The 21809-nt window shown below is 42.5% G+C and overlaps 1 pseudogene; it reads right to left on the bottom strand.

The window, feature by feature from the left end:
• The window catches only part of LOC109904733 (glycine receptor subunit beta-like), a 46087-nt pseudogene extending 30264 nt beyond the window's left edge, over positions 1–15823 (bottom strand).
• Between the last annotated feature and the right edge of the window lie 5986 nt (positions 15824–21809).

The raw sequence follows: 21809 nt of genomic DNA, 5'->3' as shown, positions 1-21809 counted from the left end.
CCTACTCTTCCACCTGCAAGTTCCAGGACATTTCTGGGGGGGAATGGCCCTAGCCCTCACTCTCTGATCCAACAGGTCCCAGACGTGCTCAATGGGATTGAGATCCAGGCTCTTCGCTGGCCATGGCAGAACACTGACATTCCTGTCAGGAAAACACACACAGACTGAGCAGTGTGGCTGGTGGCATTGTCATGCTGCAGGGTCATGTCAGGATAAGACTGCAGGAATGGTACCACATGAGGGAGGAGGATGTCTTCCGTGTAACGCACAGCGTTGAGATTGCCTGCAATGACAACAAGCTCTGTCCGATGATGCTGTGACACACCGCCCCCAGACCATGACACCTCCAAAACGATCCCACTCCAGAGTACAGGCCTCGATATAACGCTCATTTCTTTGACGATAAATGCAAATCCAACCATCACCCCTGGTGAGACAGAACCGCAACTTGTCAGTGAAGAGCACTTTTTGCCAGTCTTGTCTGGTCCAGCGACGATGGGTTTGTGCCCATAGGTGACATCGTTGCCGGTGATGTCTGGTGAGGACCTGCCTTACAACAGGCCTACAAGCCCTCAGTCCAGCCTCTCTCAGCCTATTGCGGACAGTCTGAGCACTGATGGAGGGATTGTGTGTTCCTGGTGTAACTCGGGCAGATCAAATCAAATCAAAAATCAAATTTTATTTGTCACATACACATGGTTAGCAGATGTTAATGCGAGTGTAGCGAAATGCTTGTGCTTCTAGTTCCGACAATGCAGTACTAACCAACAAGTAATCTAGCTAACAATTCCAAAACTACTACCTTATAGACACAAGTGTAAGGGGATAAAGACTATGTACATAAAGATATATGAGTGAGTGATGGTACAGAGCGGCATAGGCAAGATACAGTAGATGGTATTGAGTGCAGTATATACATATGAGATGAGTATGAAAACAAAGTGGCATAGTTAAAGTGGCTAGTGATACATGTATTACATAAAGATGAAGTAGATGATATAGAGTACAGTATATACATATGAGATTAATAATGTAGGGTATGTAAACATTATATTAGGTAGCATTGTTTAAAGTGGCTAGTGATATTTTTTACATAATTTCCCATCAATTTCCATTGTTAAAGTGGCTGGAGTTGAGTCAGTGTGTTGGCAGCAGCCACTCAATGTTAGTGGTGGCTATTTAACAGTCTGATGGCCTTGAGATAGAAGCTGTTTTTCAGTTTTTCGGTCCCAGCTTTGATGCACCTGTACTGACCTCGCCTTCTGGATGATAGCGGGGTGAACAGGCAGTGGCTCGGGTGGTTGTTGTCCTTGATCTTTATGGCCTTCCTGTGACATCGGGTGGTGTAGGTGTCCTGGAGGGCAGGTAGTTTGCCCCCGGTGATGCGTTGTGCAGACCTCACTACCCTCTGGAGAGCCTTACGGTTGTGGGCGGAGCAGTTGCCGTACCAGGCGGTGATACAGCCTGACAGGATGCTCTCGATTGTGAATCTGTAGAAGTTTGTGAGTGTTTTTGGTGACAACCCGAATTTCTTCAGCCTCCTGAGGTGGAAGAGGCGCTGCTGCAACTTCTTCACGATGCTGTCTGTGTGGGTGGACCAATTCAGTTTGTCTGTGATGTGTACGCCGAGGAACTTAAAACTTACTACCCTCTCCACTACTGTTCCATCAATGTGGATAGGGGGGTGTTCCCTCTGCTGTTTCCTGAAGTCCACAATCATCTCCTTAGTTTTGTTGACGTTGAGTGTGAGGTTATTTTCCTGACACCACACTCCGAGGGCCCTCACCTCCTCCTTGTAGGCCGTCTCGTCGTTGTTGGTAATCGTCGTCCGCAAACTTGATGATTGAGTTGGAGGCGTGCGTGGCCACGCAGTCGTGGGTGAACAGGGAGTACATGAGAGGGCTCAGAATGCACCCTTGTGGGGCCCCAGTGTTGAGGATCAGCGGGGTGGAAATGTTGTTGCCTACCCTCACCACCTGGGGGCGGCCCGTCAGGAAGTCCAGTACCCAGTTGCACAGGGCGGGGTCGAGACCCAGGGTCTCGAGCTTGATGACGAGCTTGGAGGGCACTATGGTGCAGTCGATGAACAGCATTCTCACATAGGTATTCCTCTTGTCCAGATGGGTTAGGGCAGTGTGCAGTGTGGTTGAGATTGCATCGTCTGTGGACCTATTTGGGCGGTAAGCAAATTGGAGTGGGTCAAGGGTGTCAGGTAGGGTGGAGGTGATATGGTCCTTGTTGCCATCCTGTACCTGTACCGCAGATGTCATGTTCGGATGTACCAATCCATGTGGTCTGCCACTGCGAGGACGATCAGCTGTCCGTCCTGTCTCCCTGTAGTGCTCTCTTAGGCGTCTCACAGTACGGACATTGCAATTTATTGCCCTGGCCACATCTGCAGTCCTCATTCCTCCTTGCAGCATACCTAAGGCATGTTCACTCAGATGAGCAGGGACCCTGGGCATCTTTCTTTTGGTGTTTTTCAGAGTCAGTAGAAAGGCCTCTTTGGTGTCCTAAGTTTTCATAACTGTGACCTTAATTGCATACTGTCTGTGGGCTGTTAGTGTCTTAACGACCATTCCACAGGTGCATGTTCATTCATTGTTTATGGTTCATTGAACAAGCATGGGAAACAGTGTTTAAATCCTTTACAATGAAGATCTGTGAAGTTACTAATTATCTTTGAAAGACAGGGTCCTGAAAAACAGGGTCCTGTTTCTTTTTTTGCTGAATTTGTTGTCCTGCTAATAACGGAGTTAATAATATATATATATATATATATATATATATATATATATATATATGTGAGAATATCCAATGGGATTTTACATAATTCTAAATTAATAATAGCAACTTAGTTAAAAAATAACAAGATTTTGGAGATTTCGTTTTCAAATAACATAAAATGAGCGAGAAAAAAGGCCATTCAAGAACATGGGGTGAGACGTTACTAACTTCTAAATAAAGCCAGTTTGTTATAATGAATTATTTATTTCTGTTTTTTAAAAACCTACAGTCATCTCATGGATCTCCCAGTCGAGGTTGTTGAACCAGAATCTGCAGCAACAAGTAGTCAGACTTGCTCTGATTAATATTTGACAAGCAAACCTGACTTTCTGGAGTTAAATGTCAAAAAAGTGTGATTACTATTCATCATTAGTCAATTGGAAGTGTTAACAGGTAGTTCAGACTGCTAACAACATGGCTGACTTCTTCCCACGAACTCTACCAACTGATTACAAACAAGAATTGGGCTGCCTTTACACATGCAGACCAATTCTGATATTTTATTTATTAACTGGTCTTCTGAAGAATATCGGATATGAAAAGATCTGATGTGATTGGTCAAAAGACCAATTAATGGGAGAATTAAAAAAATCTGAATTGGGCTGCCTGTGTAAACATAGACCAAGTTACTTCAACATGATATTCTTAGGTTCTACAGATGCAGAGAAATTGTATTGTATTTCATTTAGAGCAATCAATACAATGGTAACATGAAATGAACTGTTTAAGTAGAGGTGTTGCAATGGTTCAAAGGGTTATCAATACAGCAACAAGGAATGATGCAAAAGCATAATTAAGAGCTCAGACCATAATTGTTTACGAGAACATTTCACTCAGTGACGTTTTATGTAACATTATGTTGTGGTGTATGCCAAATTCAGTTGAAGAGCAGGTGTAGGGAGGAGCTATTAGTGCAAAACATGGAGACGGATGACCTATCAAATAATCTCCAAACACACTAGCTGTGTCTATGTGTGAGTGCCTTGTTAATTTTTTTATCAGTTTAATTAACAGTTTTTTTTTAACCATCTTCATTAACAGTATAAATTCATAAACAAAATGTCCAATAGTTCTTCAGCTGTAGGGTATTCAATGCGGCAAGCGGGTGGTTTGATTTATTATGATTTTTTATTTTGAGGGGGAGCTCACTCAATATACTTAAAAATGACTAAAACCAATTTGTGTAGAAATGATAATGGACCTACATTTCTACTGTTTGACTGTGTCCAGCTCACTAATAAATCACCTAAATTAGAGCTAGACAGTCAGGGAGTATCGAAAACTGACAGAGAGGAAATACACATGACCAAAAGTATGTGAACACCTGCTCGCTGAACGTCACATTCCAAAATCATGGGCATTAATATGGAGTTGGTCCCTCCTTTGCTGCTATAACAGACTCCACTAGATGTTGTAATATTGCTGTGGGGACTTACTTCCATTCAGCCACGTGAGGTCGGGCACTGATTTTGGGCGATTAGGCCTAGATCGCAATCAGCATTCCAATTCAACCCAAAGTTGTTTGATGGGGTTGAGGTCAGGGCTCTGTGCAGGCCAGTCAAGTTCTTCCACACCGTATGGACCTTGTTTTGTGAATGGAAGCATTGTCATGCTGAAACAGGAAAGGGCCTTCTCCAAACTGTTGCCACAAAGTTGGAAGCACAGAATCATCTAGAATGCCATTGTACGATGTAGCGTTAAGATTTCCCTTCATTGGAACTAAGGGGCCTAGCCCAAACCATGACAACTCCTCCAAACGTTACAGTTGGCACTATGCATTGGGGGCAGGTAGCGTTCTCCTGGCATCCACCAAACCCAGATTAGTCTGTCGGACTGCCAGATGGTGAAGCGTGATATATCACTTTAGAGAGCGCGCTTCCACTGCTACAAAGTCCGATGGCAGTGAGCTTTACACCCCTCCGGCCGACGCTTGGCAAAGCATATTTGTGATCTTAGGCTTGTGTACGGCTGCTCGACCTTGGAAACAAATTTCCTGACAAACAGTTATTGTGCTGACGTTGCTTCCCGAGACAGTTTGGAACTCAGTAGTGTGTGTTGCAATCTAGGACCCCCAATTTTTACACGCTACTCGTTTCAGCACTCGCCGGTCCCATTCTGTGAGCTGGTGTGGCCTACCACTTCATGGCTGAGCCATTGTTGCTCCTAGACATTTCCACTACACAATAACAGCACTTACAGTTGACCGGGGCAGCTCTAGCAGGGCAGAAATTGGACGAACTGACCTGTTGGAATTGTGGCATTCTATGACGGTGGCACATTGAAAGTCACAGAGCTCTTCAGTAAGGCCAATCTACTGCCTATGTTTGTCTATGGAGATTGCATGACTGTGTGCACAGATGTATAAAACTGTCAGCAATAGTTATGGCCTTAAAGGTCCAATGCAGACGTTTTTATCTCAATATTATATGTGAGCCATTCAAACATAAAGCATATTTTAATAAAAAAATAAACACATTTGGGCAGAATTCCTCCTGGAACATATGAACTTTCAAGTGCCTTAATGTTGGGGCTAGGGGGGCACAAGGAGTTCCCTAAAGGGAACACCCCCTCCCATTCAGCTGAAAAAAATATTATTTAGAAATATTTAACTTTCACACATTAACAAGTCCAAAGTTTAAAATGTTTTACAGCGAAAACACAACATATATTTATGTTAGATGACCACCAAATTCAAAAACACACACAGTGATATTTCACAGTCACAAAAGCATAAATATAGATAAAATGAATCACTAACCTTTGATTATCTCCATCAGATGACACTCATAGGACATCATGTTATACATGTATTGTGTGTTTTGTTCGATAATGTGCATATATATATAGATATATTTATATATATATAAAAATCTCAGTTTACATTGGTGCGTTACGTGCAGTAATGTTTTGATTCCCAAAAAATCTGGTGATTTTTGAGAAATACTCACAATAAACATTGATAAAAGATGCAAGTGTTATTCACAGAATTAAAGATAAATGTATCCTCTATGTAACCTCTGTGTCAGATTTTTTTTTAAACTTTACGGAAAAAGAATAATCTGAGAACGGCGCTCAGAACCCAAAGAAATAGCCGCCATTTTGGCATCAACAGAAGCTATAAAAAAACACTATAAATATTCACTTACCTTTGAATATCTTCATCAGAAGGCGGTTCCAGGATTCCCAGTTCGACAATAGATGACTGATTTGTTCCATAAAGTTCCAAAAAGCCCATAATTTAGCCACTTGTTGTTAGCTTGTTCAGCCCAGCATTCCATCCTTAAAAGCATTAGCAATTCCTCCAGACAAAAACTCCAAATGTTCCATTACAGGTCGTAGAAACAAGTCAAATGATGTATGCAATCCATATTTAGGATGTTTTAAACATTAATCAGCAATAAGGTTCCAACCGGAGAATTTCATTGTCTGAAGAAAAGCATAGGAACGGGAGGACACACTCTCGTGACCGCACGTAATGACACTTTTTGCCAGACCACCCACTCAAAGAGCTATTATGAGCCCCACCTTTATAGTAGAATCATACAACCAGAATCTAAAGATGGTGACATCTTGTGGAAGCCCTAGGAAGTGCATGCTCATCCATATCTAAGGTGGACATCCAATGGCACTGTTTTCTAAATTGAGTTCTTACTTCCTGTTTAGATTTCTTCTCAGGTTTTTGTCTGCCATATGAATTCTGTTATACTCACAGACATAATTCAAACAGTTTTAGAAACTTCAGAGTGTTTTCTATCCACCAGTAATAATAATATGCATATATTCCCATCTGGGAAAGAGTAGGAGGCCGTTTACTCTGGGCATGCCTTTCATCCAAAAGTGAAAATGCTGCCCCCTAGCCTCAACAGGATATGCCATCTGTAAATACTAATAAAATTGTTAAACTACGAACCTAGTAAGTTTAGACACGAAAAACGTCAAGAACCTTCCCGCTAGCCATGATTGGCTGAGATAATGGATGGGCTGAACATGCCGAGAGATGAGTTCAGATTGGTCTGCCATGTAGCATGCTGTCGTCTATAACATGAGCTGGACAGTATGTGTAGGTAATCCTTTCGAACAAGGCTTTTTAGAAAAGATATCACATAGTAAAACTGCAAAAGTGTTATCAACTTTCAAAGCGGAATTACTTTCCCATTGTTCCTCAACTTTAATGTATGATATACCATTTTTTATATACTATTTTCTAGCTCTGAGTCTCTACTTTTATCCATTCAAAATGGTGAAACGAGCCGGTCAGTCACATATAATTTCCGGGTAAAAATTAAGTACCTTACTGTAATTGTTTTCAATTAAAATGTTCAAAAAGAAACAAAAAATACTGTAACTTCAAAGCAATTTTCTAAAGCAAGAATTTTGCTAGGCCTGTCAGGGAGTGGTCGGAAAGGAGAGGGGATAACTAGCTGTCATTGGCAGAGCCAGCCTGGTGAAGTCAAGGCAGGCTAAAACTCCATCCCACCAAAACAGGCTGTGTTTTTTTTCTCCAAAAAGCTCTTACAATAATGGGCATTATCCTCATTTAACAGTATTATTCCAACCAGATAGTGTGGAAATATACAGTATATAAAATAAAGGCAAATAACAATTTTGACTGCACTGAGCCTTTAACAACTTACCATAATAGTATGTTTAACAGGCCTATCTTTAACTATACCCTGACACTAACTCAACCAACATCTGTTGCATTCCAAATTTCACACCTGATTTTTGTATATCTCTAAAGATGAAATGTATTCTCCATGGCCGGGTATCAACCACACGTCTGTCACTATGAATTTGGCAAAGATTTAACACATCCACCAAGTGTAATCAAAGAGGAAAACTAGAGTCGGAGATGCCTTATAAAACATTGTGGGGATTTATTGTCCACTGCAACATCAAATTAGTTATCTTCTCCAGGCAACTGTGCCTCAAAGTGAAAATGGATGTATTAACTATGGTGGGCGTGCAGCAGAGAGGAGAGAGAGAGGGAGCGGACGACTCAAGTAGCGGAGTAAACTATAAAAATGGACGTTACATGTAGCGTATCACATTTAACAAACCAAACATTTTAATACCGTTATAGTATATAGATGGTAAAGTAAAAAAACAAACCAGTCCATGCATCAATATTGGTATATAGTATACCGCCCAGCCCTATCAAATACACTACAAGTTTCCTGCAACAGGGTGATCAAATGAAGATCCTACATCTGTATGCCCAGAGTGGCTAAGGAACAGATGAACTATTCTGCTCCTCCCATATGTGGAATCAACAGACTGAAAAGAAAGTAGGTAGGTTATTAAGAAGTTTAAACAGCATTCTCTTTAATGTCTCTAAAAGTGAGTCAGGGTCAAATCTCGTTCTTGAGTTTAATATATGTTCATTAGCATTTGGAAACACAGTTCTTTCAACAGTTAAGCCATCAGATAAATGAGCCATGAAAGCCTCTATTCCAATAACGATCCAATGTTAAATCGTCTGATGCATTGTATTCTGCATCTTCCCAAACATGTAGGAAGAAGGCTTTTTTTTCCCAATTCACGTATTTTTTTAAATTGTATTTTACCTTTATTTAACAAGGCAAGTCAGTTCAGAACAAATTCTTATTTTCAATGACGGCCTAGGAACAGTGGGTTAACTGCCACAGATTTTTACCTTGTCAGCTCGGGGATTCGATTTTGCAACCTTTCAGTTACAAGTCCAACGCTCTAACCTCTAGGCTACCTACCGCCCCACGCTGATTAATAATGTACTATTATGTTGGCGATTGATGAAATTGTATGTTGATCAAGTGGAATTGGACCATGGTGGTTGGAGTAGGTTAAAGATGCCCCTAAATAATGATCTAAGATTAGGGTTGGGATTTAGCCTAATGGTTAAGGTCAGGATTTGGGGAGGGTAAACTGATTCTAGCGGCTCTAGTTTAAAAAAAAACTAAAGCAATGATAAATCTAAGCGTAGGCGGTAGTGCTATAGGTTCAGTGGTGTGTGAAATATTTGTACTCTTTTCACAATCACAATTATTGCTGGTGTTGTAGCGAAAGGGCTTGATGAATAAACAAGTTGTTGGTGTGTCGAGGATTGGCCTCTCACTGGCCAATCTGAGGGTGCTGCATGGCAAAATATTTGATTGCTTCAGGTTGCGTATTTATGGTCTTTTATGTATTGCCTCGGAATCAACTCCAATTCCAATGTTAGTCGGCTATAGTTTGTTAAATGGCTTACAGAAACAAAATGCAGACATATCCCATCTTTACTAAATAGGTTAACTTGAACCCATTTGCAGTCCACATTGTTCTAAGTAAATGCATGGCTTCAATAGCATTCACACTGATATAGGGGCTAGGCCTACTGTAATTGCATTCTGGCTGAGCATAGACATGCCAAACATTGTTAATAAGCAAGATTCAATTCATTATTGATAAGGCCTAAAAAGAGAATAGATACTTTTTATCAAATTCTAAACAAAACAACAATTTGTTTTAAATAGGCTACTTAAAGGAACCACAATTTCTCCCTGCGGGCATACAATATTAAAACAGCGCAGACTATGGAGGGTTTTACGCACATCCAAAGCAGCACGCCCAATTTTTCAGTTTTTGATTTGTTAAAAAAGTATGAAATATCCAATAAATGTCGTTCCACTTCATGATTGTGTCCCACTTGTTGTTGATTCTTCACAAAAAAATACAGTTTTATATCTTTATGTTTGAAGCCTGAAATGTGGCAAAAGGTCGCAAAGTTCAAGGGGGCCGAATACTTTCGCAAGGCACTGTATATTATTCGTAGCCATCTATTTTACATCACAAACTGATGCTGTCACTAAGACAGGCCATAAGCAAACAAAAAAATGCTCATCCAGAAGCGGTGCTGCTAATGGCCGGGGACTTTAATGCAGGCAAACTTAAATCAGTTTTACCTGATTTCTACTAGCATGTCACATGTGTAACCAGAGGGGGAAACAAATTATAGATCACCTTAACTCCACACACAGAGACCCATATAAAGCTCTCCCTCGGCCTACATTTGGCAAATCTGTCCATAAATCTATCCTCCTGATTCCTGCTTACAAGCATAAACTAAAGCAGGAAATACCAGTGACTCGTTCAATACGAAAGTGGTCAGTTGACGCAGATGCTACGCTACAGGACTGTTTTCCTAGCACAGACTGGAATATGTTCCGGGATTCATCCAATGGCAATGATGAGTATAACACCTCAGTCACCAGCTTCATCAATAAGTGCATTGACGACATCATCCCCACAGAGACCGTACGCACATATCCCAAACAGAAGCCATGGATTACAGGCAACATCCGCACCAGGCTAAAGGCGCTTATAAGAAATCCCATTATGCCCTCAGAGAACTATCAAACAGGCAAAACACTAATACAAGACTAAGATTGAATCCTACTACACCGGCTCCGACGCTCGTCTGATGTCCCAGGGCTTGAAAACAATTACAGACTACAAAGGGAAACCCAGCAACGAGCTGCCCAGTGACGCGAGCCTATCGGATGAGCTAAATGCCTTTAATGCTGGCTTTGAGGCAAGAAACACCGAAGCATGCATGAGAGCGCTGGCTGTTCCGGACGACTGTGTGATCACGCTCTCCGCAGCCGATGTGAGCAAGACCTTTAAACAGATCAACATTCAAAATGCAGAGGGGAATTTTCAACCTCTCACTGACCGAGTCTGTAATACCTATATATTTCTAAACAGACCACCATAGTCCCTGTGCCCAAGATAGCAAAGGGCACTATGGCATTGAAAGCTCAGCTATAGTCAATGAATAGCATTCTCACATAGGTGTTCCTTTTGTCCAGGTGTGAAAGGGAAGTACGGAGTGCAATAGAGATTGCATCATCTGTGGATCTGTTGGTGCAGTATGCAAACTGGGATGGGTTTAGGGTTTCAGGGATAAATACTGTTGATGTGAGCCATGACCAGCCTTTCTAAGCACTTCATGGCTACAGACGTGAGTACTACGGGTCGGTAGTCATTTAGGAAGTTTACCTTAGTGTTCTTGGGCACAGGGACGGTGGTGGTCTGCTTGAAACATTTTGGTATTATAGACTCAGTCAGGGAGAGGTTGAAAATGTCAGTGAAGTCACTTGCCAGTTGGTCAGCGCATACTCTGAGAACACGTCCTGGTAATCCGTCTGTCCCTGCGTCCTTGTGAATGTTGACCTGTATAAAGGTCTTACTCACATTAGCTGCGGAGAGCGTGATCAAATCCGGAAAAGCTGAAGTTCTCATGAATGTTTCAGTGTTACTTGCCTAGAAGCGAGCATAGAAGTGAATTAGCTCGTCTGGTAGGCTCGTGTCACTGGGCAGCTCTCGGCTGTGCTTCCCTTTGTCATGTGTAATAGTTTGGAAGCCCTGCCACATCCAATGAGCGTCGGAGCCGGTGTAGTACGATTCGATCTTTGTCCTGTATTGACCCTTTGCCTGTTTGATAGTTCGTCGGAGGGCATAGCAGGATTCCTTATAAGCTTCCGTGTTAGAGTCACGCTCCTTGAAAGCGGCAGCTCTACCTTTTAGCTCAGTGAGAATGTTGCCTGTAATCCATGGTTTATCGTGGGGGTATGTACGTACAGTCAGTGTGGGGACGACGTCCTCGATGCAGTTATTGATGAAGCAAATGACTGATGTAGTGTACTCCTCAATGTCATTGGAGGAATCCCGGAACATATTCCAGTCTGTGCTAGCAAAACAGTAGTTCAGCATCTGCTTCATCTGACTACTTTGTTTAATAGACCGAGTCACTGGTGCTTCCAGCTTAAATTTGAGCTTGTAAGCAGGAATCAGGAGGACATAATTATGGTCAGATTTGCCAAATGGAGGGCGCGGGAAAGATTTGTACACGTCTCTGTGTGAGGAGTAAAGGTGGTCCAGAGTTTTTTCCCCCTCTGGTTGCATATTTAACATGCTGATAGAAATGAGGTAAAACTGATTTAAGTTTGCCTGTATTACAGTCCCTGGCCACTAGGAGCACCGCCTCTGGATGAGCGTTTTCCTGTTTGCTTATGGTGGTATACAGCTCATTGAGTGTGGTCTTAGCGCCAGCTTCGGTCTGTGGTGGTAAGTAGACAGCTACGAAAAATACAGATGAAAACTCTCTAGGTTGATAGTGTGGTCTACAGCTTATCATGAGATACTCTACCTCAGGTGAGCAAAACCTCAAAACTCAAAACAGCACCAGCTGTTGTTTACAAATATACATAGGCCGCCACCCCGTGTCTTACCAGAGGCTGCTGTTCTATCCTGCCGATAGAGTGTATAACCCGCCAGGTGTATGTTAATGTCTTCATTCAGCCACATCTCAATAAAACATAAGATATTACAGTTTTTAATGTCCCGTTGGTAGGATATACGTGCTCTTAGATCATCCCATTTATTTTCCAGCGATTGACCGTTGGCTAACAGTACGGATGGCAAAGTCTGATTAGCCACTCGTCGCCTGATCCTCACAAGGTACCCTGATCTCCTTCCGCAAAATCTCAGTTTCTTTCTCCTGCGAATGACTGGGATGAGGGCCTGTTCAGGTGTTTAGAGTAAATCCTTCCCGTCCGACTCATTAAAGAACAATTATTTGTCCAATTCGAGGTGAGTAATCGCTGTTCTGATGTCCAGAAGCTCTTTCAGGTCATAAGAAATGTTAGCAGCAACATTATGTATAAAATGAGCTACAAACAATGCGGAAAAAAATATAAAAAAACTGCACGGTTGGTTAAGAGCCAATAAAATGGCAGCCATCCTCTCCGGTGCCATCACACAATAATCAATTCAAACATTGAGTATCGCCGGTTAACTATATTTCTTTCGCTCCAATTGTTACCCATTTCAGGAAACTAGGTGCATGTCGCAGGTCACTTTTTTAAAGATATTTTTTTATTTTACCTTTATTTAACCAGGCAAGTCAGTTAAGAACACATTCTTATTTTCAATGACGGCCTGGGAACAGTGGGTTAACTGCCTGTTCAGGGGCAGAACGACAGATTTGTACCTTGTCAGCTCGGGGGTTTGAACTCGCAACCTTCCGGTTACTAGTCCAACGCTCTAACCACTAGGCTACGCTGCCGCCCCAACTGCTTCACAGGAGAGCAGAAATGCCTACAGGAACATGTGAACTTTCATGTGCCTTAATAACAAACTTGTATGCCATCTGTAAATACGAATAAAATTGTTAAATTATGAACCCAGTTGGTTAAGACACAGAAAAAGTCATCAGCCTTCCCGCTAGCCATGATTGGCTGAGACAATGAGTGGGCTGGACATGCCAAAAGATGAGTTTGGATTGGTCTGCCATATAGCACGCTTCTGTCTATTTGAGATGGTCAGTATGTCTAGGTAATCCTGTCTAACTCTGCTTTTTTTTGTTTCGTGTAAGTAAAACTGCATAAGTGTTGCTCTCCACTTTCTGGAGGACCAAGTTTTGAAATCAGTGGTATTTGAGTATAATAGCTAAGGAGATGGGCAACCATGGCATTCCAACTAAGGGCAACCATGGCATTCGACAGGAGACGTATCCATCCATGGAATTATGTATACAGAGATTTCAGAATTTCAGCCTACAGCTGTGACTGTAGCCAACTCAGTTGATATTCAGAAAACCATTAAAGTGTCACGATAAAATATATATAACATAAAACTGGTCGATATTTCATGGACCTGGGCGAAGGGATGCCAAAGAAACAGCTTCAACTCAAATTTCTGAGATTAAAATGCTGGCTTTAATGTAAGATCTAACTTTCATCTCACCTTGATATGAAATCCAGATATTGGATAAGTGGGAGGAATAAGCAAGCAGTCATAGAGAGAGTTCACATGGCACGAACCACATCAAACTAGAGAACAATATTGGCCTTTGAGTCTATTTGTCCTTCTCCGTCGGCTTTGCCAATAGTCCCTCTACATTGCAAAACTGCTGCTAAGCCAGCCGCTAGTCACCACCTGAGCCACGAGCATGGTACAATGCCGAGGAATGTCTAGCTGGCCAAATCAGCAGCAGAAGCAAGCTAACGTTTGCTGTTTATCATCTTGAACATGCACCATGTTCGGCAACGGGCCATCTGACTTGTGTTGTAACGTTATCAATTTACTGGTGTGCTGACCTGACCAGCCGCAATCGTATCAGTAAATTGAATGTTGATTGTCGGATTAGATGATTGTCGTAATAGGGAAAGGAGGAAGTGTTTTAAAATGCCTAAATAAAAAGGTTGGCAATAGGTTTAGCTACCTAAGAATCTTCCTGCATGTGTACAGACCAAGAAAGATCAGCGTGCATGTGTGTGCACCCTCACTTCTCAAACAATGGGCATTTTTGAGATATTGAGACAAAAAAAAAATGAAACGACAATGCAGGTTCTACAGTCACTCTCCTTGTTAGATATCATGCACATTTATGACTTGGCAGCAAATAGCATCGCCAATGATCTAGTTCTCATAGTAGCAGTAAACAGCAGCAAGTGATTTGAACAATGAGAGATGTGAGGAGATGTGAAAGGGAGCTAATTTAAAAGCTTTGCTCTATCCAATCGTAGAAGTAGGATAAAGTTACAATCCGCCCATTTTGTGACAAGTTGGCTAGTTCAACAACTTAGATGTTTAGAATTTCGTCCTGGCAGCTGAGTTGTTTAGAGATGCATACTGACTGAAAATGAAAAAGTTTCCCGGGGCCCTCCCGAGTGACGCAGCAATCTAAGGCACTGCATCGCAGTGCTAGAGGTGTCACTACAGACCCAGGTTCGATCCCAGGCTGTGTCATAACCGGCCGTGAACGGGAGTCCCATAGGGCGGCGCACAATTGGCCCAGCGTCGTCAAGGGTTATGGCAGGGTTTGGATGGGAGGGTCATTAAATGGCTCATCGCGCTCTAGCAACTCCCTGTGGCAGGCTGGGCGCCTGCAGGAGGACCTTGTCGTCAGTTGAACCTTTTTTCCTCCTTCATATTGGTGCGGCTGGCTTCCGGGTTAAGTGGGCGGATGTTAAGGAGCGCGGTTTGGCGGAGGACGCATGACTTGACCTTTGCCTCCTGAGCCCATTGGGGAGTTGCAGCGATAAGACAAGATCAAAAATTCATGAGAAATAGGGGGTAAGAAATAGGCGGTACAAAAAAAGTGAAATAAATAAAATCCCCATCACGAAAAGTTGCTACAAATACTAGTTTCATAAACATCCGTGATCAGTGATCACAAATCATGACATTACGTTGGGTCCATTTTCATTAAATAATGTTATTTTATAGTCTCAAACAAACAACAGTTCAGATATGATGTCCTTCAAAACAGGCGTGACACGCTGGAGTGATTCTTCTATGCAAATGTTGTTGATCAGTAGGATAATATAAGTCCCAAATGGAAGGCCATCTGTAGCACCTTAGACTCCACTGATCAGTCAAAACTAGCTCAATAACTCAATGCATGCACACACTCCTATTGAATATGCATTCACCTATAAGGTGATAAGGCCTATGCCATCTTAATTTACCCAGTTTATAAAAGTATTACCATTATGTTATGTAGTTAGATTGGTCAAAACACAGTCAAATTCATTGTTTGGCTGTTGTCAGTAACACATTTAATGATCAAACATCGTCCATCAGCCTTCTTGACCCGCAAAAATCTGTATCAGCCCTAAAAAAAATCCATATGGGTCATTCTGTACATCAAACATTCAAGTCTGGGAGATGAGGATGGGCCTGCGATGATCTAAAGACGACCAACCTGGACCCATAACATCATAAGGTGGGTTTTCTATTGGGGCACAAAACATCTTAAAAGTCTGGGGGGAGGAGAGCGGGGTTGGTTTTTTCGACAGTGTGTATAGATTGATTTGAATCAAAATGTGAATTACTGTAAAGGTCTAATCCAATAACTCCCTTTAAAGTAGCTTCCTCAACATGGAGTGGAGACAAAGAGGGCTAACCTTTGAAGTTGGGCCTGATTCGGGGATCATAGATGATCAGTAATCTGTTCAAGATGTTACTGGTTGTATTCTCAGGGACTCGTGCAAGATCCTCAGGTGTCAGCTGTCTGCAAAGAAGAAAAAAGGAAACTCTAAACCACATTACGTAGCACATCAAATTCTCCTGGATAAACAGCAGATGGAAGTATGCGTTTCTATTAAACAGTACTGTTTGATTGAACCATAACCTGACAACTACCTATTGGGGATTTAATTAGCTTTGGTAATAGGACCTCTCCAGCAAACAATGCTTGGTTGCTCTAATGTCAGCAACTAAATGGCAACATCCCCAATGTTGCTGAATATTACATTTGCATAACATTCCTAGCAACCATTGCATGACATTATTGGAACAGCGTGAGAAGCATTTGCATTTCTGTCAAATCGCAAAGGTTCTTAGTGTATTTGTGGAAGATCAACATCAGTTGTGACCTTTCAAGAATTTTCTAGGGAACACCTACAATGTTCAAGGAATGTCTTCTGCTTTCTGAGACTGATTTGCTGAAAGAACAATGACCCGAGGAGAGATGGATGGAGGGAGCTGAACTTGGCAGAGGAGAGGGATAATCTGCTCCACGTGGGTGGCAACTGAACTCTGCCAAGGAATTCGACTCGAAAGGCACTTTACATACGATTCTGTAAACCTTATCAGGCACTAAGGATGAGTAAAAGTGCTCAGTAGGAATTTGTGTGCGTGTGTTTGCAGTTCCCTTGATCAAAATGTATCCTCTCTGCTCCACCATTGTGTTGAAGTACACTGACAACCTAGAGGGCCAAAGCTAAACTGGAACCAACTGGATCTCTGGGTCCACAAAAGCACACTGGGGCCTATTCCAAGAACATCATATATAATGTACAGAATGTAGTGAATATTGTAATGAAAATGTTTCCCTTCAAATTCAATCATCTTTGTATGTCTGATCCCTTTTAAGAATTAATAGAGTAAGACATCAAACATTGCATGACAAATTAGGCTTTGAAACTAAAGCAGGGATATGGATGACAAATCTCACTCTCTTAATTTTTTTTAGGCCAGCTGTCCACTCCCTGATTTCTAATGCACCAAACTTGTCTCTACTTGGACTACATTCTCAAAGACTAAGCATTTGCAAATGATCCGAGAAACTCGTATATTTGAGTTTGGCCAATATAGGCAATGCTGCCGGGAATCTCATGAGGTGGGGTGAAATTCTGCACTTACGAAGGACAGTAGACTTTCTTCCCCTTCTTTCCCTTCTTTGTCCCTTTTTCTTTGGCGGATCCTCCATCTATCCAAACAAAGAGGACAAGGAGAAAGATGGCCAGCTTCTTGACACGCATCTGGGTCAACTCCTGAGCCTGAAAAGAGTCGAGAGAAAAGAAAAATGACATCTCTTCAACGGACTCGAACGCACTGACATTCGTGATCGCTCTACAAATGTTGTCTTTTCCCCATCCAATGAACCTTGAAGATGATTCGCACATATGGAGCAAGGCTACCACATTGGTTAGTTATATAAGACTAAAGCCCATTCTCCTAACCCATTGCAATCACAGTAGGCACATATTTGCATGCTCTGGTTTAAATCCCTTTCCTGTAGAAAATAAATGTTTCTGTCAGCAGACTGGTACTCCATGGATATGACAGACTCTGTAACCAATATATTCTGATTCGATTCATACATTTGAGTGTATTCTTAATCTTATGGCTCAGTTGGTTGGAGAAGAGTTGTGTGTTTGATTCCAACATAGGCCACCTACTGCATATGTATTCAAATTTGTTATGCTGTCATTTCATATACGAGTTTCTGCTTAATGCCCATATCACAGCATAATATCAACGTCTTACTCTTGCTGAAATTGTTGGTTTGAAAGTACTTTTACTATATTTAAAGCACTAGTCAAAAGAAAATCTACAATTGTATTTATTGATGCCACTGACACAATTTAGACCCATTATTACTTTAAGATATTGCAACCCGATCTTCAGACAGTTCCTCTGCCAGAATGAAGGTATTCCAGTTCATTGTCTAGTCTAGACACTGCTCCCTGCTGCTGCTGCTGCACAAGGAAATCCCGGTCTGCTCTTTGCCTCAACATTGATCATCATCAGCTCCAGCAGAACTGTGCCTGACTTCAGATCACTCTGTACCTCAGAACTAAAAACTCTGCTAGCTTATCTCACACATGATCATTGATTCCACACACATATGCACGTTTTCACCTGCACACACCATGCATGCACGCACGCCCACATATTACACGCACACACACACCAGAGGGATCAATGCAAACGTTGGGAGACGCTGTCAAAACCGGCCAATAGGTGCAAATCCCCCCACAATCCCGTACCTTAACCTAACCCAGTCGAAATGACACCTAAACTTAACCATAGAGTTCTTTCTGCTGTGCCTGGATTTAACACGTCGTCAGAGCGTCAGTTTAAATGTAAAAAAGTGTTTGTCTAAGGACGTAAGTACCTATCCCCTCATGTACTTATTTGTGTCTGATCCAGAATTCCCTTGAATTACCCCTAATCATTATCTTCAAGTGACATATAACCTTGATTCTCTCTCTCTATCACTCTCAAAGTTGTGCTATGACCAAATTGTGCTTTAGCTTGTATGCCCTGCATATTTCCTGAGCTTTTAGTCACTTTGCTTTGGCATCGTCTCTCCTGCCTTCGGAAAGTATTCAGATCCCTTGACTTTTTCCACTATGTTACATTACAGTCTTATTCTAAAATATATGTTGTTGTCAGGAATTTTGTTCAACCAACACAACCTCCTCCAATAGTCCTTTAATTGCCCTATTGGATTTCTGACCTTGGAGGCATATTAATTGGATCTTATTGCTTGTTACATACGTTCAGTATAAAAAAACATTAAGAACACCTGCTCTTTCTATGACATAGACTGACCAGGTTTAAAGCTATGATACCTTATTGATGTCACTTGTTAAATCCACTTCAATCAGTGTAGATGTAGGAGAGGAGACAGGTTTAAAGACAGATGTTTAAGCTTTGGGACATGGATTGTGTATGTGTGCCATTCAGAGGGTGAACAGGCAAGACAAAATATTTAGGTGCCTTTAAATGGGGTATGGTAGTAGGTGCCAGGCAACACTGCTGGTTTTTTCACGCTCAACAGTTTAGCTTGCTAGCTAGCACACGTTGTCACCTCTGCCTCCGGCATGCTGTGTACTGGAGAAAACCATGCCAGACAGGCAGAGGCGAAGGGAATTGTCTACCGGTCATCGCCACATCCCGCTAGCACGGGAGGCTAGGGTGAAACAGTGTGCTAGCTAGCTTGCTAGTTAGGTAGAGTACAGTGTCGCCCCCTCCTGCCGTGTACCGGAGTCCACCTTAAGACTAGCATTTTTTAAATATATTTTTTTCACCTTTATTTAACCAGGTAGACAAGTTGAGAACAAGTTTTCATTTACAATTGCGACCTCGCCAAGATAAAGCAAAGCTTTTGGCTTTTCTAACTGCCTGTGTATAATGGTTTCTAGCTTCCCTGAACAGCTGCATATCACGGAGGCTGTTCGATGCTAATGCAGAACGCCATAGGATGTTTTTGCGTTGGTTAAGGGCAGTCAGGTCTGGGGAGAACCAAGGGCTATATCTGTTCCTAGTTCTAAATTTCTTGAATGGGGCATGCTTATTTAAGATGGTTAGGAAAAAAAACAGGCATCCTCTACTGAAGGGATGAGATCAATATCCTTCCAGGACACCCCGGCCAGGTCGATTAGAAAGGCCTGCTCGCTGAAGTGTTTTAGGGAGCGTTTGACAGTGATGAGTGGAGGTCGTTTGACCGCTGACCCATTACGGATGCAGGCAATGAAGTGATCGCTGAGATCTTGGTTGAAGACAGCAGAGGTGTATTTAGAGGGCAACTTGGTTAGGATGATATCTATGAGGGTGCCAGTGTTTAAGGCTTTGGGGAGGTACCTGGTAGGTTCATGGATAATTTGTGTGAGATTGAGGGCATCAAGCTTAGATTGTAGGATGGCTGGGGTGTTAAGCATGTTCCAGTTTCGGTCGCCTAGCAGCACGAGCTCTGAAGATAGATGGGGAGCAATCAGTTCACATATGGTGTCCAGCGCACAGCTGGGGGCAGAGGGTGGTCTATAGCAGGCGGCAACGGTGAGAGACTAGAGAGGTGGATTTTTAAAAGTAGAAGTTCAAATTGTTTGGGTACAGACCTGGATAGTAGGACAGAACTCTGCAGGCTATCTTTGCAGTAGGTTGCAACACCGCCCCATTTGGCAGTTCTATGTTGTCTGAAAATGTTGTAGTTTGGGATGAAAATTTCAGAATTTTTGGTGGTCCTCCTAAGCCAGGATTCAGACACAGCTAGAACATCCGGGTTGGCAGAGTGTGCTAAAGCAGTGAATAAAACAAACTTAGGGAGGAGGCTTCTAATGTTAACATGCATGAAACCAAGGCTATTACGGTTACAGAAGTCATCAAAAGAGAGCGCCTGGGGAATAGGAGTGGAGCTAGGCACTGCAGGGCCTGGATTCACCTCTACATCGCCAGAGGAGGAGTAGGAGGAGGAGTAGGATAAGGGTCTCTAGAACGTCTGGAACAGAGAGTAAAAGGAGGTTTCTGGGGGCGATAAAATAGCTTCAAGGTATAATGTACAGACAAAGGTATGGTAGGATGTGAATACAGTGGAGGTAAACCTAGGTATTGAGTGATGATGAGAGAGATATTGTCTCTAGAAACATCACTGAAACCAGGAGATGTCATCGCATGTGTGGGTGGTGGAACTAATAGGTTGGATAAGGTATAGTGAGCAGGACTAGAGGCTCTACAGTGAAATAAGCCAATCAACACTAACCAGAACAGCAATGGACAAGGCATATTGACATATTGACATTAAGGAGAGGCATGCTTAGTCGAGTGATCAAAAGAGTCCAATGAGTATTGAGGTTGTTAGGGTCACGGCGATTCAGACAGCTAGCCGGGCCATCGGTAGCAAGCTAGCATAGGATGGAGGTCTGTTTTTAGCCACCTCATGCATTTCCGTCGGTAGGATTAGTGGGGTTCCGTGTGGTAGGGGGATCAATCCAATTCGCAAATAAAACTATAGTTATAGAGTCACAAGAAAAAATAAAATAAAATAAAAATAAATAAATTGTCCGATAGGTCTATTCATATAGCAGCCAATAAGGCAGCTAACGATTAGCGGACCGCAGATGTGCGTTCAGGTAATGTCGCGACGGAGGAGCCAGCCGGATAACTCCCTTGGGTAGATAACGTCGGTAGTCCAGTTGTGAAGGCCCGGTGGGGCTCCGCGTTGGCAGTAAAACGGGTCCGGATAGGTGATTGTAGCCCAGGAGTGAATGATGGAACTCTTCAGCTGGCTAGCTCCGGAATAATTGATGTTTGCTCCGGAATCGACGTAAGCCGATAGTCACACAGATAGCAGCTAGCTAGCTGCGAGATCCAGGTATAAATGTCCAGAGTTAACGGTTGAGTTCCGGGGACATGGAGAGAAAACCACAAACCGTGGTTAGCTGAATGCTAACGATTAGCCAGTAAAGAAGCTAACTAGCTTCTGGCTAGCTTCTGGCTAGCTTCTGGCTAGCTTCTGGTTAGCTTCTATGGAGAATCACAGATTTGAGGTAAATAATACTTTCTTTTTTATATATATAAATTGGTGAGGCGGGTTGCAGGAGAGTGTTTTGAAGATGAGTTAAAAAAATGTTTTATATATATAAAAATACGGGACACGATATATACGGGACACGACAAGACGAGGACAAAAGACGTCTGAACTGCTATGCCATTTGGAATGAGAGGTAACTGAATGGTAACTGAATCCTCTTCTTCTCGCTTTCAGGTTTGTGAGCTCTCTGCTGGATGAGCCTGAGGTGCCAGCATGCTAAGCTAACATAGGGTGTCCATCGCTCCCATCTGCCCGAACACCTGCCCTCGCCGTCGTAAACAAAACTATGGGAAAACAATGCCCGACAGGTGGGTGGCGAAGGTCACTGTCTACCGGTGTACATCTAGCTAGCTACCATTGTCGCCTCCTCCCCTTCTTCTGTGGGGTTTAATGGAGG

This window comes from Oncorhynchus kisutch, linkage group LG15 (assembly GCF_002021735.2).
Source record: "Oncorhynchus kisutch isolate 150728-3 linkage group LG15, Okis_V2, whole genome shotgun sequence".
NCBI lineage: Eukaryota > Metazoa > Chordata > Actinopteri > Salmoniformes > Salmonidae > Oncorhynchus > Oncorhynchus kisutch.
This window is presented reverse-complemented; position numbering and strand designations above follow the sequence as displayed.